The sequence below is a fragment of the Elaeis guineensis genome, chromosome 11 (genome assembly GCF_000442705.2).
Source record: "Elaeis guineensis isolate ETL-2024a chromosome 11, EG11, whole genome shotgun sequence".
Lineage (NCBI taxonomy): Eukaryota > Viridiplantae > Streptophyta > Magnoliopsida > Arecales > Arecaceae > Elaeis > Elaeis guineensis.
Genome location: NC_026003.2, coordinates 116,695,325 through 116,703,053, shown reverse-complemented (window position 1 = coordinate 116,703,053; position 7,729 = coordinate 116,695,325).

Here is a 7,729-nt window from a genome sequence, read left to right as displayed (position 1 = left end):
ATATATATATATATATATATATGCGCGCGCGCTCTTGTGTGCGCGTGTGTTAGATTGGTTTCTCTCATGTGTGGGCAACATCTTGGCCCTAAAATTTGTTTGAGATGGTTCCAGATGGAGGTAATTTGTGTGTGATGAAAAGACTAACAATGGTATATTTGCCTTCTAGTGTTCTCAAGATGATGGAGCTTTTAGGTGACCAAGAGAGCTTCAAGGTAAGGATGGTCATGGATCTTCGTAAGTGGATCCAAAAACATGGAATTTGTAACCTAATCATATAACATCTGGAACACAGAAAAATGGATATAGGACCAATAATTCAAACTTGGTAGTATTCAACTAAATTATTAGTTGAGTACTGCTACATGCATGATGCATGTGAATATTTGTATGCTATGATATTATGAGATTAATATCTAAATAAGATGAATTTTTATTATGTGTTTAAAAATCGATAAATACATATAAGATAGAGTCGAAATTAAGTTTTGTATATCTGTAAAGTATAATTCGGTTTAGTTTCATTATTTACGTCCTGGATGGTATGAACTTCATGTACATGAAGTTTTATAACCAATAATTATGTCATGTACCATAAATTCTAACCGGTGCTAACACATGCTTAAAAATACTCTATCGGCAATTGCTGTATTTATTTTTATTATTATTATCCATAATAAATAAAAAATATATCTATTTTATTTTTTTTCATAAGAATTTTATTTTTCACTTTTAGTTATGATACTTATTATATGCATGCACTCTTCCACGATACATACAACTCACCCCAATCCCCTATCATTTCTTTTTTGGACCAAAAATGCTTAAGGATTGCATGCCAAGGATCACAGTCAATGGAGAAAAGGTATTTTCGAGAAGAAAAAAATTGAGTTTTGAGTTGCATAAGGTTTGCCCTTTACACAAAAAAATGTTCCATGCTTTGGAGAAACTCCAACACTTATGCTCTTGTTTTATCTAGATGTACCATTCTTTATTCTAATTTTATTTTATTGGTAAAGTTGTAAAATAGTGGTTAATTTATGAATTCTATATTTTAGAAATACAATAATCATGAATATTTTATTGTATGATGATATCGTAATCACAAATTGTTCATAAACTAGATATCATCTTATATGTCAAATTGTTAATAAAATTATGACAATCTAATTTCTAGCATTCTATTGATAGAATGATTGCAATAATTATCCAAATTTACTTCTTTTGAATCCGTTATGTGTGCTATATATGCCAAAGAAATCATACCGAAGAAAGAAATCTAATCACACAAAAATCTAATCCTATATAATTATCATTGGAAATGATTTTAACTAACCATCATGCATTCGTTTCTTCTAATAAAGTGTGTACATTGTATATGCATGGGTATTAGTTGGTGATTCTAATAGAATATTTTAATATTTTATTTATAACAATCATGTGAAATCTATCCATCAGTCGAAGATACATTTTAAATTGGTACTACACATTGTACATAATACATAAATGGGGATTGGTTTCGATTTGATATTTACTATATTATATTAAAAAAATATTATTGTAATATATAAAAATAATATGACTGTAAGTACATACACTTCCTGGCTCATTATACTTATTTTTTTCATTGGCACGCTTTCTTTAATAATTCATGATGCAAGTAGATATTCTTATTTGCATACAGGATATTACATGAATATGATGGTTAGAAATCGAATACGCTTGGGATGCAAGATATTAGCTAAACGGATATAATGTTGTAAATTTGGACAATTGTGTGCTTACAAATGACCTTTTATAGGTATGAAAGGAGCATTCACACAAAATCTTTAAACAAAGAGATTACTTTTGGAGTTAGTGACTTGGACTTCATTGGAGGCATAATAGAATCGTAATAATTGAAATACAAATCAAATCTCAATAAAAGAAGTTTATTAGTTTTAAATCATGCACTATAAAAGAATTTATATTCTTAGCACCATGAAAATAATAGGATGGAGAAGTTTATTATTCTTTAGTATACCTAGCAATTTTTAACTAGCAGTTGAACAAATATGTGCAATTGATAGCTGAAGTTTCTATGTATTGTAAGCAACCTTCTATTTACTTCAATATTAATATTTTGCATCAATGATGACTCTATTCTTGGTATGCTCAGCTCATGTCTTGAATTATATTACATTTACAAGAGCTTCTGATGACAATTCAAACTAGTTTGTAGGAAACAGTAAAGTATTGGTGCTTATAGATAAAACATTTTTTCTAGTTTTTAATCAAATTGTCAAGGCTTTATTCCATAAAAACATATTTGGAAGTTCTTTGTAAATCCATTCTTGCATAAACATAAAATTAGAAATCTGCTTTTTTTACTTGCCCATGGCATGTCATTCTCTTGATTGAGAAATCAAAGCAGACTCATTCCAAGGGCAACTCCTTTGATGGTGATTGCTTTGATGTTAGGATAGAAAATATCAATCTGCTTTATATAGAAAAAATCTTCCAAATTCACATGTATAATCTTAGCTTAACTTCTCTTTTCATCTCTCTTAAATCCCTTCTCAGGCGGCCAAGTAAAGTCTAAGTGAAAGCTAGATTTTTAGTATGAAAAGAATTGTATGTAAATCTTTTGTGACCTCATTTTTTTAAAAAAGAAAATGGTTTATCGACTCTAATCCCTATCTTGCCATGTATTGCATGAAAACTCCCTTCACTGTTAATGAAAAGAGATGCAATATAAATAGGTGGATTAAATTTTTCTTTAATCCATGAAAAGTTCTTCTGAAGAAGTTAGTGCCTTTTTTTGATAAGAAAGTTAGTGCCTTTAGTGAGAAAGTTTTCTCGTCCCTGACACATATCACTTTTATTGATTTATTTTGATACTTTTTCTCTAACACCGAAAGTGAGTGTCATGGTGTAAAAATAAATAGAATGAATTATGAATTGTAACATAGAAAATATGAACGATGTAGAAACGTTGCGGACTAAATTAATTATGATGGACTGGCAAGCACCTGATCACAGCATTTTCTTATGCTTAATTCTTGAAATATCCCACCCAAATACAAAAAATATAAATAGTACTTTACCATTCTAGCAACCATATATTAAGAGGATATTTGATTCACAACCGAAATCAGAATAGAAATGAGAATCGAAATGGCTTGAAATCGGAATTGGAATGGTCAAATCTTTCAAAACATTTGGTTCATGATCGAAATTTAAATCGAAATAGAAATTAAAATTAGAATGAAAAATTGAATCCATAAAAAAATAGTAGGAATTGAGTTCTATATAGATTGAGTCATTTTCATTTCATTTCGGAATCGAAATCGAAATGAAATTTTTTTCAATCAAATGGTTGGAATGAGAGCCACCTATTTCGATTCCAAATCTTCTTTTTTTTCAACCAAATATCTCTTAATATTTTTAAATTTCTCTCTCATTAAACTAAATGTTGGCAAAGTTTCATGAGGAATGATGTGTCTCGTAAGTCTGCAGTCCATATCCCAGCCATTAACTCCCGGGGAGCCAACTATACTTCTTGAAGGTACGGTACGCAAGGGCATTAAAACATGCATAATTATGAATTTAGAAATTTTACTCTAACAAGGTATTTCTAATATCATGATTTTCTGAACCATTATAAAATATCTATTGCGCATCACAACAACCATTCTTAGAAAATCATTAATTTTTTTTTTTGTTGGAAACTACATGAAGTAATGAAATGTTCTGATTTTGTAGTATATTTAACGTACCTAAAAACAAAAAAATAAATCTAACGCTTCTTTTTAGAGTTTAAATTTAGACCATACTCCACCATAGATGTAACATTTCTATTATTGTTAATATAGCATTATTATTGGGTGCTAGGGCTGCTTGTTGGTAGAGTCTCACTGAAACCGCATTCAAATCTAACTATCGAAGTATTGAAAGGGTTTGGCTTTCTCTCGTGGTAAATTGTGCCCGAATCACCTTTGCTTGGAAGAACACAAACATGAAGAGCCCCACCTGTTTTAATTGAGCCACTGGTAACCAACTTGCATCGCAACGAAGTTCCACCTCCGCCTCAAAAACAACATTCTAAGCAGTATATATTGTAAGTTTGTAACAGGTCAGCTAGAAAAACTAGTCGGCCTCAAGATATAACCACATATCATTGTATGAAAATAAAACCTTCAAAACTAAAATAAAGCAAACCAAGCTGAAAATCGATCTGTTTGGATGGTTGGGCAAAGATGGCTCTGGATATTTGATAACGTTTGCGGAGCCAGTTTTAAGCTAATATTTTTAGTGGTTGGACTATAAATTTTATAGAATTTTGGATCTAATCATCCAAACAGACCTTCAAAATTTTTTCTTTGAAGGAAAGAACAACAAAATACTGAGCCATGCTGAGATAGAGGATTAATGGGGCATAAGTTTCTCAAAGAACCCAATCCAAGCAGCAAAATAGTAGAGATATTTTGTATTTAAATTAGCACTGGTCACAGAGATAATAATAGCCTTTCTAGCTTGTTGGACGGAGCATAATATAGATATGGATCCAATTCGATTCTGATTATATCTCGGTGCATTTGTTTTGACGAGATATATTTTCTTAGAGACGTAAATGCTTGTTTAGGTTTTTTTTTTTTTTTTTTTTTATACTCTGTAATCTTCATGATTAAAAGATAGTAAAAATTTTCATCCTTCTTCATCCATGATTTTTTTTTTGATATAAAAATTTTTTACATAAATCTTATATATTTACATGATTTTTTTTATCTTTTTAATTTTTTATTTATCATCGTCTTGCTGCAACAAAAACGATGAAGAATTCAAGATTACCATGGCCAAAGCGTGGCTTCCTATGTTGATGAGTTGAAGGAGGTTAAAGAGGATAGATGGTGGGAAAACATGAAGTACTCGAGACTTGAGTGTACCATAACCATACGCCTACTCTAATCTTTAATCCCAATGAAAAATACGGTTATTTAGCTTTCATAAACTTCAAGTTATGCTCTTTGCATTTAAAAAAAAAAAAAAAAATTTAAGTGCCGGATATTGCGTGTGTTATTATTCCCCGGGGATGCGTTTGGCCTGCGAGCGAAATCAGTGGGATATTGCTATGGGTTGCTCGTCTAGTGCAGACGAAAAGCTTTCTCATGCCAGTGCCACGAAGGATTGCTGGCAAAAACTCGTTTGATATATCAAGATAGTTTTAACACGCGGTATTTAGAGTGCTTTAAAAATATTTAGAAGTGTTTAATTGAGGAGAGTAGAGGTTTGAAATCAGAATCAACTTTCATTCCAATCATTTGGTTGGGTAAAATTTCATTTCGATTTGGAGATGGAATGAAAATGGCTCAATCTATATAGAACTCAATCCCTATACTCCTCTATAAATTTAATTTTTCATTCCCATTCTGATTTCAATTTTGATTCTGATCATGAATCAAATGCTTCAAAAAATTTAATCATTTCGATTCCGATTTCAAACCATTCCGATTTTTCTTTCTATTTTGATTCCAAACCAAACATCCCTTTATATTTATCATCGGGTGGTGCAAGCATTTCTTTTGGAACTTAGTGGCGATTCCTTCGTTGCCGTTTAACGTTTATTATTTACAGAATATATAATATTTGGTCTTGTACGCATGATCTTCTTTTTGATGTCACAATAATATTTATGGTTTCCGGAAAGAGATTCAGAACAGCTGCTTGGATGGCAAATTTGGAGTTTCAGAATACTGAAAGAAAAAAACAAAAACTGTGGAGAGGCGTTTGGAGTACTTTTAAACTTCATTCAGAGAAGAATACTATAGAATTCCAGTATTTATCGCTTCGTTTCATTCACAACTTAAAACCTCATACTTGATTTTTCTATTTATAATATAAAAAAAAAAACTCAACCAAACATAAATTACTCTAAAAAATATATTTTCCATATCACTTTTTATGATAAATCAAACACACAAAAAATATTTTTCCTGAAATCATATATCCAGATATTAGCTTTAGAAAAAATATTCTAGTAAGATAAGCAAAATTTTTCCCATAAACCAATCAAATCCTTGGCGAGTGAAATGAAGATTCTTATTCTCTATACTGCAGACCCAGTATCTCCAGTAGCACCTGATGCCCCCTCTTTTTTTTTTTTTTTTTTTTCAAAATAAATTTTCTTTTACATACTCCCTTCTATCTGATCTCTCTTCTAGCCTCTCCACAACGCCCATCAACCGCTGTGTTGCTGCTGTGTTGGATACCAAAATACATTTTTAACTGCAATTAAGCTTTATTTGTAGAAATTTTCTTCTGCAAGAATATATATCTGCTTTAGTAAGTTATCAGCAATGTCTCCGATAAGAATTGTGATAACCCAGCCCACTAAGCCCCGTAAAAACCCGGCCCACTAAGCCCAGTAAACAAAAAAACAAAAAAAATAGAGCAGGGAGGAAGACTCCCGATCGGAGTCTTCCTCTTCCCCGATTTCGATCAAGAATCGGAGTCCTAGGGCCATTAAAAGACCCTAGAACGAGCTCTATAAGAACCCCCTCCTCTCCTCTAAGGGTAGATCCATCAGTCACCGACGATTGCCGGAGTTTTTCTCCGATTTTTCCATTTGAAGCCGCGACTCCTCGACCTGTGTTCGCCGCGATTTCACGTCGGTGGGGGTCACCGGAGGTTGTGGTAAGGTCTCCTTCCTCTTCCTCTCTTCTCTCCCTTCTTTCTAGTGCCTGTGGACACGATTGCCGGCGACGGGAGTCGCCGGATTTTGTTGGAAAAGAGAACCTCTGTCCGGCCTCTTCTTTTCTCCGATTTTCCGGCATCGACGGCCACCATCGACCGCCGGTACGGACCCTCCGAACTCGGGGGAAGGCTGACCTTGCCGCCGGCCACCGCCGGACAAGGTGTGGCCGTGAACGGCCGACATAAGGGAACGGGGACCTCTAGGTCCCCTGTTTCGGCCAAAGAAGGCCACTGGGGGAAAAAGAAAAAGAAAAGAAAAGGAAAAGAAAAGAAAAAGGAAAAGGAAAAAGAAAAAGAAAAGAAAAAAAAAAGAAAAGGAAAATATATAATCATATAATAATAATAATAATTATAATAATAAAAAAGAAAAGAAAAGAAGAAAAAGAAAAGAAAAGAAAAATATATATATATAAAAAAATTTCTCTCATCCCTCTCTAAAATCTTTCTCTCTCTAGAATTGAATTTGTTCTCTCTCTACTTTCTCTCTCTCAAAAAAAAAAATTTTTTTCTCTCTCCAAGAAATCCTATGAATCCCTTATTAGGCTATCTTCTACACTCTTAGGGACCTATGACTTTAAATCAGTTTAGAGCCGAAGGGAGAGATTTATTGGACTGATCATCAAATCGGTCATTTCTTTATATTATGTAATTTTATTAAATATATGAAATAAAATTTATTGATGATTTAATATTTTAAATAAGACTGTTCGATTCTTTTAAGGAAGATTAAAAGGTCTCGGACGATCGAGGTAAGTGGATTTTATGCTCTTTATTTATTTTTAAATGGTCATACTTTTATTTAAAGAATTGCTATTGATAAAATCATAATTTTTCATAAAATAAGGATCGGCATATGTGATATGAAAAAGCATGTTTTATTATGAGTATTGATTTCATGAATATGTCTTATAAAAAAATGACATGATTATGAAGCATGAATTTCATTGTTTTTCTATTTATGTATATGTATGTTTTAAGAAAAAGATAAAATGATTTC